The sequence below is a fragment of the Larimichthys crocea genome, chromosome XVII, assembly GCF_000972845.2.
Source record: "Larimichthys crocea isolate SSNF chromosome XVII, L_crocea_2.0, whole genome shotgun sequence".
In the NCBI taxonomy this organism is placed as follows: domain Eukaryota; kingdom Metazoa; phylum Chordata; class Actinopteri; family Sciaenidae; genus Larimichthys; species Larimichthys crocea.
Genome location: NC_040027.1, coordinates 14,412,642 through 14,421,856, shown reverse-complemented (window position 1 = coordinate 14,421,856; position 9,215 = coordinate 14,412,642). Strand labels below are relative to the sequence as shown.

Sequence of the window (9,215 nt, the reverse complement as noted above, 5' to 3'; positions counted from 1 at the left end):
ATTCACAAGAGATAAAAGCAGCAATAGAGAATGAATGCGTTGATGTGCAAATGTACGGGACACACTGTCAGTATCAGAGGTGAGAAAAGCAGTTATCATATTTGCATCCAATCGCGGGCACGCAAGTTAATTGTCCGCTTTGCATAGCAAAGATCACTGAGGTCAGGTAAAGCCCAGATGAGGCATGAGCATTGTTGGACATCTGATAGTGTGTCAAAACATCACACTGTAAAAAAACGTCTGTAGATTTTACGGTGAAAAAAACATGACAGTAAAATTTTTCACGGTAAAACTTATTTATACAAAATTTTAAGGGAATTTATACAGAATGAAGTAATATTTTAGAGTCAGTAAAACACTGTGATGTTTATTTCAAAACCTTTATTTTATACAGCATTCATACAGTATTTTCATATCAATTATAAAGCAAAACAGTGTTTCTTTTCATGAAAACTTGTATTTGTATGGTAAAAATGGAATAAAACACCAACCTTAACTGTAAATTCAACAATACTAATATGCATAGTGTCATTAGAACCCACGTGTCATTCAGTCCGCCTAAGGTCAACCCACACTCCACATCTTTGCCCATTTTTAGATTAGCCGGGAGGCAGCGAAGCCAGGACTTCGGAGATGGTGGCGGGGTGACGTCATGGATACAACCTGCATGTTTTATACTGTCTATGGTGTAAACAGGCAACTGTTAGCTAACACATTCACTGTGTCATCTTCATTAGGAGATGTCAGTGTCGTGTTCATAGCTTGTTCCGCTGCTCCAAAATGGCCACCTGCCAAAAATCTACTGACGCCACTTCAAATCTTTGTAAGGCACATTTTAATTTGTCTTCAATACGTTTAAATTTCAGGTTTATATTTTAAAGTCATAGTTTGATGTCTGGCTGTACACTTACTGGATCATTTCCTGCCAGTACAAAATTATACGTTCCTTTACATTAACAGGAAAAAAAAAACAGTATACAGTACTAAAAAGCTAAAAAGAACTTTGTTAATATACTGTTTCTTTGATAAGATGGTGGCAAACCACTGACAGTATAAAAAATGGATAGCGTATACATGACGTCACCCACAGGTTTCTGCAGAGCCATTATGAAGTTCAGAGTGTGGTTGCCACCATGTTGGTGGAGCTGAGGTGGGCCAAATGAGACCTGGTTGCTCAAACAAGCCACTTGTTACAGCACCCACCTGTAAATCAAAGCAACCATGGTAGTAATTATACATAACTTTAAGCCTTAATATAATTTGAACAGGTGAGTTCTATAAAACTTCACCCTCAGTACAGTTGTCATAAACAGGGAAATTAGCTATAAAGACCAAAACTGTTTTTTGTACCAGGCTGTAAACATGTTTATTTCTGCTGTGAAGTTGGACATTTAAACATTGGGACTTATGGAGATTGACTCACTTCTGGAGCCAGCCTCAAGTGGACGTTTGAGGAACTGCAGTTTTTGGCTTCACCTCACAGCCACGAAAATGATAAATACTAGCAAGTCAGTCTGTAGGTGACTAATGTGTTTAATCACTGAGGCTATAAATTCCTTAATTAAAGCTAACCATTGGCTGTTCAACCCCTTAAATCTGTCTTCTTCCATGTATACTGTCCAAACACTTGTGGAGGTCTATTCACACCCACAGAAATACATTGTGCTTTCCTCGACACTTTACACAGAAGCCATGAAGTATGGAAAACCTTACCCAAATTGTTGAGTGTGACAAAAATTGAGACCGTCACATGTGCAGAGCATGCATGCAAAGCAAAGTTTGCTAACCATACTTTAAGTAGAGGAAAAAAACTATGACTGAAAGTCATAAAGAAACAAAGAACATATGAATCACATCCGCCTAAATGTCTAAATGTTAGGCCTATAGAGACCTATTGTTTACACTGCAGCCTATGTGTCATCTATACAGGTATGTTTTTTATGTGATTCTCACATTTAAGCCAGAATTACATCCACTGTTGTCTATTATTAAATTCAATAATTGAATATATGGCAAGTAACAGTCCAATATTCACTAACAAAACTAAACTCATGAGCTCTTTCTCATGGTTCCAGACAGTGCATGACGGTGCATGGGAGCACTGCAGCATGCAACCTAGTTTGTGAATTTGAATCTGATCAAATTACAACATGTGGCAATTCACACTTCACTGGATGAGTGCTCCATGTACTGAAACACTTGCAGCGCTGCTTCCTCTTTAGTTAGCACCTTGAAATTTCAAAGCCCTTAGTCCAGTTATTATTTCCTTAATTAAAGTTTACAAAACAAATACAGCATGACACTTAGGAAAAGTAGTCTGCCCTGATTAAGAATAATAGTTCTGATCAGCCCTAAGTGGCATTTGATATTTCAGTGTGTGCCGTCTTTAAGAGTTCAAGGACACTGGTGCATACACACCTATAAAATAGCCTGTATAGTGATTAAGTTCTATAATCAGAGGTGAGTTCCCGTTCAGTGATTATTTTATCTTAGTTTTTACATATACATATGCATAGATACACATATTTACATACAGTCATGGCCAAAAATATTGTTTTTGACAGTGACAGTGTTTAACAAAAGTATTGCAGAAACATAAATAAATAAATAAATAGATAGATATCCGGGCTAGTTCAGCAGCAGTACAGTTTGTGCAATACTGTCACTTTACTCTGTCTGCACATTTGTCACTTTACTCAGTAGTCTAATATATCCTATTTATACAGTAATACTTGAATATAGTTGTCTCAACCTTGTATAATGTCTACAGCATTCATACATATTTATTTATATTCTATTTCAGTATATTTTGTATTATATGCATATATACAGTTTCCCGTAAAGTTGGGATAATTTAGTTTTCAGACACATTCCTCTTTTTACTGCTATTTATACACATTGAGTTAACTGTGGTTTAATTTTCACTGTGATATTTTTGGAAGAGATAAAGTTTTGAGAAGATACACTTCATCTATCAAGAGTAAAACACATTGTCACAATCATTTCTTGAGAAGAGGTAAAAAAATATATATTTATTCCAAGTTTAAGAGCAACAGTGTATTTTTTTATATTCTTTTTTTTTGCTTCTTTAGCTACACACACTTTAGATACACAGTCTTAATGCTGGCAGTTAGCCGCCACAGCTGTAGGTCTGGACTTGGCTTGGGAACTGGAGGGTGGCCAGTTTAAGTCCACGACTTAAAGTCCAAGACTGGTAGCTTGAGAGGTGCCAGTCCACCTCCTGGGCACTGCCGAGGTACGCTTGAGCAAGGCACCAAACCCCACCCAACTGCTCGCAGGGCGCTGCTCTGGGTGGCTGCCTATCACTCCACCATCTCTCTCCACATTTGCATGTCCCTTTGTATGTGTGTTGTTGTGTTCTGGGGTTGAAATGCATGTAAATAACTGAGTGAAAAAAGAATTTCCCCTGGAGGGATCAGTAATAAAAAAAATAAAAAAAATCTGTTCTGACCGGTTCCTCTTGTCCAACACATTTCACTGCACACGACAAACTGAAAGCTGAAACTTGAACCATAGTGCTGTTAAGTTATGTGTTCTGGAGTCTGATAATACTAATTATGCATACAGATACAACACCTGCACCACCTGACCATGTTGTAGTCTCCTGTTCATGTCTCATTCTTTTCCATTTTATTTAACTTATACCTTGCAGTTATTATTTATACCATGGTCACTTACTTTTGTAAATTTATTTATATTATGGTCACTTTCCTTTGCAGTATTCTTACACTATGGTCACTTTACATTACATTAATATTTCCTTTCCGATTACATGTGCAATATTATTTATATCATTCCACTACTTTTAAAAATTTCTACCTTAGTACTTGTTTTGAACGTCTGTACACTTGTCTGTTGATTGCCTTTTTTTGTCTATTGTAGAGGCTGACTGATACCTCTGTCTGTTCGTTGTGGGGTTTTTTTTTCTCTTTTATTTGATTCTACCTCTGTAGTGTATATTAAACAACTTTCTGCTGCTGTAACAAGTGAATTTCCCTGTTCAGAATCAGAATCAGAAACACTTTAATAATCCCAGGGGGAAATTCTTATTTTTTTTGTTACTATACTCCAGTACACAAACAAACAAAAACAACATATGTCTAGTTGTACCCTCGCCTCTTGCAAAGCGAGGTCACTCTAAACTCTTCTCTGTGGTCGTCCCCAAATGGTGGAATGACCTACCAACGGCTACTAGAACAGCAACATCCCTTTCGACCTTTAAAAAACTTGTAAAAACCTTTCTGTTTCGAGAATGCTTCCCTGCCTAACAAAACTAACAAAACTACTTAACTTAGTACACGTTAGATGTACTAAAAAACAGTATACAGTACTAAAAAGCTAAAAAGAACTTTGTATACAAAAAGCTAAAAAGAACTTTGTTATACAAAAACTCCTTTACACCTTTCTCAGCTTATGTCCTCCTCTGTAAGTCGCTTTGGTAAAGCGTCTGCTAAATGCAATGTAATATGTAAAACACTAACCATCTTTAAGAACAGAATATATATATATATATATATATATATATATATATATATATATATATATATATATATATATATATATTAAAAGGTCCAATGGTGCTTTAGGCAGATGTTGGTTTGCAGGACAACGATGCTGACATGCATCATCTGTTTGTTTGTACGTTTAAAGTCAAACCCTTAAAGTGATTCTGATTTAAGATTAGTTCAAAATGAGTCATATAACACAGGGAGGGAGAATAAAAAAAGAAAAGAAAAAGAAAAGCAGAGATAAACATTTTTTTGTTCCTGTTGCATACATCCTTGTGTTCGGGGTTGTCCCTGCGGCTGTGGGGCCGGGGTGTGTTGGCTCGGTGTCACCGCTGGCCTGCTGCCTTACATGGGCAAACTCCTGAACCGACTGAGCACGGCTGGAATTTCACGGCGTGACGTCACCGCCTACAACTCTTCCCAGATTTGGGATCAAGAAGAAGAAGAAGGAGAAGTTTCACTTTTTTTTTTTTTTTTTTTTGGGTTTTTGTGCAGGGGTTGTGGATTTGAACCATCTCTTTCTCTCTCTCTCTCTCACACACACACACTCTCTCGTATATTTCCTAGAAAGCGAGGTAAGCGAAACCATCGAGCTTCTTTTTTTCTAACGCTTTAACGGCTGTGTGTGTTTATTTTTAAAAAGATATAGAAGACAAACAGGAAAAACAGCAAAGTGTTCGGCCTCGTTAGGATGTAACTTAATGTGATTTTTACAGGCTGTAGCTGCTTCACAAAAACGAGGGCGTGGACTTCAAACTGGAGGACACTAAACTAAAGCTAACTTGCTTAGCGCAAGCACACACACACAAAAAAACAAAAACAAAGTATTGTCAGACATTGTGAGCTTTTCTCTCTCTCTCTCTCTGTCTGTCTCTCTCTCTCTGGGCGTCTCTGCTGTTTCTGTTTTTAGCTCGACTTTGCTTTGCTGCTGAGCAATGCGGAAGACGACAGACAGACAGAGACAGCCTGTCACCCGGAGAAACACGAGAGCCCCCTTAACTTAACATGAAGAGGGGACATTTTAACTTTTAACACACACATATGTTTGGTTTTTTAAAGAAAAGAAAAGTGAGAGAAGAAGCTAACTAACTGTCGCCGGGCTAAACTTTTTATAGCGTCGCCATTAAAGAAAAAAAAATCCACTAACGGTTAAACGGACGCCACGTTGTTTAAGTTAGTTGTGAGAAATGTGGTCGGTGTCGCCTGTGTGCCCGTTACACGGTAAAATTACACTTATATGTGTTTTATCGAGGACTTAACATGACAGTGGAGAGGCCCAAAGTTTACTTTTTAGCCCTCACTGTTTTGATTTGTGACAGAGAAATGCACCAACAGGTCAAACTTGGCTCCACCCAAAGTCTTTAGTTGTAATTTAAAGTATGTACAGGTGAGCTGGTTCCTCATAACTAAGGAGAATGTCTATGAAAGTGACATTCTGGTTTTATTGTATTGTATTGTATTGTATTGTATTTCCCAAGTGGCCACTCGAGGCTGGCTAAAGAATAAGTAATATTAACCATTCAATACTAATGACAAAGCTGGAATACCTAGAAATTGTTGGGATTTGTTTGGTTTAAGCAAGGGGTAACCTCGGTAACCACCCAAAGCTCTCAGGTGAGCTGGTTCCTCATACCTAAGGCGAATGTCTATGAACGTGACATATTCTGTTGTGTTTTTATTGTATTCAAATACTGCTATGACGACCTAATTTCCCTTGGGGGATTAATGAAGTCATCTATCTATAGATCTATCTATCTATCTATCTATCTATCTATCTATCTATCTATCTATCTATCTATCTATATGCTAAAAACTGTAAATTCCTCAAGTGGCCACTCGAGGCTGGCTAAAGAATAAGTAATATTAACCATTCAATACTAATGACAAAGCTGGAATACCTAGAAATTGTTGGGATTTGTTTGGTTTAAGCAAGCGGTAACCTCGGTAACCACCCAAAGCTCTTTAGTTGTAATTTAAAGTATGTACCGGTGAGCTGGTCCCTCATAACTAAGGATAATGTCTATGACATATTCTGTTGTGTTTTTATTGTATTCAAATATACCGGACTGCTATGACGACCTAATTTCCCTCGGGTGATTAATGAAGTCATCTATCTATCTATCTATCTATCTATCTATCTATCTATCTATCTATCTATCTATCTATCTATCTATGTGCTAAAAACTGTGAATTCCTCAAGTGGCCACTCGAGGCTGGCCAAAAAATAAGTAATATTAACCATTCAATACTATTGACAAAGCTGGAATACCTAGAAATTGTTGGGATTTGTCTGGTTTAAGCAATCGGTAACCTCTGGTAACCTCTGGTAACCTCGGTAAACACCCAAAGTCTTTAGTTGTAATTTAAAGTATGTACAGGTGAGCTGGTTCCTCATAACTAAGGAGAATGTCTATGAAAGGGACATATTCTGTTGTGTTTTTATTGTATTGTATTGTATTGTATTTCCCAAGTGGCCACTCGAGGCTGGCTAAAGAATAAGTAATATTAACCATTCAATACTAATGACAAAGCTGGAATACCTAGAAATTGTTGGGATTTGTTTGGTTTAAGCAAGCGTAGTAACCTCGGTAACCACCCAAAGCTCTCAGGTGAGCTGGTTCCTCATAACTAAGGAGAATGTCTATGACAGTGACATATGCTATTGTGTTTTTATTGTATTCAAATATACCGGACTGCTATGACGACCTAATTTCCCTTGGGGGATTAATGAAGTCATCTATCTATCTGTCTGTCTGTCTGTCTGTCTGTCTGTCTGCTAAAATCTGTCAATTCCTCAAGTGGCCACTCGAGGCTGGCTAAAGAATAAGTAATATTAACCATTCAATACTAATGACAAAGCTGGAATACCTTGAAATTGTTGGGATTTGTTTGGTTTAAGCAATTGGTAACCTTGGTAACCAACCAAAGCTCTTTAGTTGTAGTTTAAAGTATGTACAGGTGAGCTGGTTCCTCATATCTAAGGATAATGTCTATGAAAGTGACATATGCTGTTGTGTTTTTTTGTATTCAAATATACTGGACTGCTTTGACGACCTAATTTCCCTTGGGGGATTAATGAAGTCATCTATCTATCTATCTATCTATCTATCTATCTATCTATCTATCTATCTATCTATCTATCTATCTATCTATCTATCTATTTGCTAAAAACTGTAAATTCCTCAAGTGGCCACTCGAGGCTGGCTAAAGAATAAGTAATATTAACCATTCAATACTAATGACAAAGCTGGAATACCTAGAAATTGTTGGGATTTGTTCAGTTTAAGCAAGCGGTAACCTCTGGTAACCTCGGTAACCACCCAAAGCTCTTTAGTTGTAATTTAAAGTATGTACAGGTGAGCTGGTTCCTCATAACTAAGGAGAATGTCTATGAAAGTATCCGTGTTCTGTTTCTCTCTTGTCCAAAGAGGTCCTTGGGCTGAAAAAGGTTGAAGACCCCTGGTGTAAAGGACTTTGGGGCTTCAGCAGTTGTTGATGCTGTGTCACAAGGCCTGGCAGTTTTTCAATTTGCCAAGAAACCTGCTGACATGCACTGCAGATAAACACACAGAGAGTCATTGGTAAACTCTATGAGACATTAAACTACATGTCTATCTATCTATCTATCTATCTATCTATCTATCTATCTATCTATCTATCTATCTATCTATCTATCTATCTATCTATCTATCTATGCATGTGCTAAAAACTGTAAATTCCTCAAGTGGCCACTCGAGGCTGACTAAAGAATAAGTAATATTAACCATTCAATACTAATGACAAAGCTGGAATACCTAGAAATTGTTGGGATTTGATTGGTTTAAAGCAAGTGGTAACCTCTGTGGTTGTGAAGTGAAGCCAGCAAAGGAGGCTGGCTACAGAACGAGTTAATTGCCATAAGTCCCCCATGTCAAAATGATCAACTTCACAGCAGAAATAAACATGTTTACAGCCTGGTACAAAAAACAGATTTGGTGTCTATAGATAATTTACTGTTCATGACAACTGTACTGAGTCTGACTTTTTTATAGAACTCACTTTTTTTAAAAACAAATTTTATTAAGGCTTAAAGTTATGCATAATTAACAGTGTGGCCTCCTTGATTGACATGAAGGTGCCTTTACAGATGCCTTATTAGAGCACCCAGGCCTCAGGTCCACCAGTGATCCACGTCTGCCGATATTTAGATTAGCCATGAGGTGGAAGAAGCAGTACAGCCAACATGGTGGTGCATATTTCCAGCTTCAAAACCTTTACTTGGAAACCTGTGGGTGATGTCGATCTTCTTTATACTGTCAGTGTCAAAGGAGAACCTTGAGATAAGAAGTTAAATTATCCACATTGAATGTCTCAGAAAAGGGGACTTCTGATGTGTTCACAACCACAGTTGTTTAAAACAGATATCCGTATGAAACATGGATGTCGTATCCGCTTACTTAAACCAAACAAATCCGGACAACTTTATTAGTACCGAATGTTACTCCATGTTTCACATATATTGTGAAGGTTTATGTGCGCGTTTGTATCACCTCAAGATTTCCACTGGACCCTAGTCACAGATAACTGACTACCTGCCTGATGTAAACAGCTTTAGCATCGTCAATTATCTTCATCTTTTGTGAAAGTGTTTACTTTCTTTCTTCTTCTTTAAGATTCAAACTTTGACTTAGATGCTGGATTTCAAAT

The 9,215-nt window shown here is 37.4% G+C and overlaps 1 protein-coding gene across 4 annotated transcripts in view; it reads left to right on the top strand.

Moving 5' to 3' along the window:
* Positions 1–4,820: 4,820 nt before the first annotated feature.
* lpp (LIM domain containing preferred translocation partner in lipoma) overlaps positions 4,821–9,215 on the top strand; it is a 142,864-nt gene continuing 138,469 nt past the window's right edge. For 3 of the 4 annotated variants that reach the window (XM_019275358.2, XM_019275360.2, XM_019275354.2), the window contains exon 1: positions 4,821–5,104. The gene's annotated coding sequence lies outside the window, so the exon portion shown is untranslated. Of the gene's footprint in view, positions 5,105–5,652; positions 5,751–9,215 lie in introns of those variants that run through there. The other variant, XM_019275356.2, reaches the window with a different exon arrangement.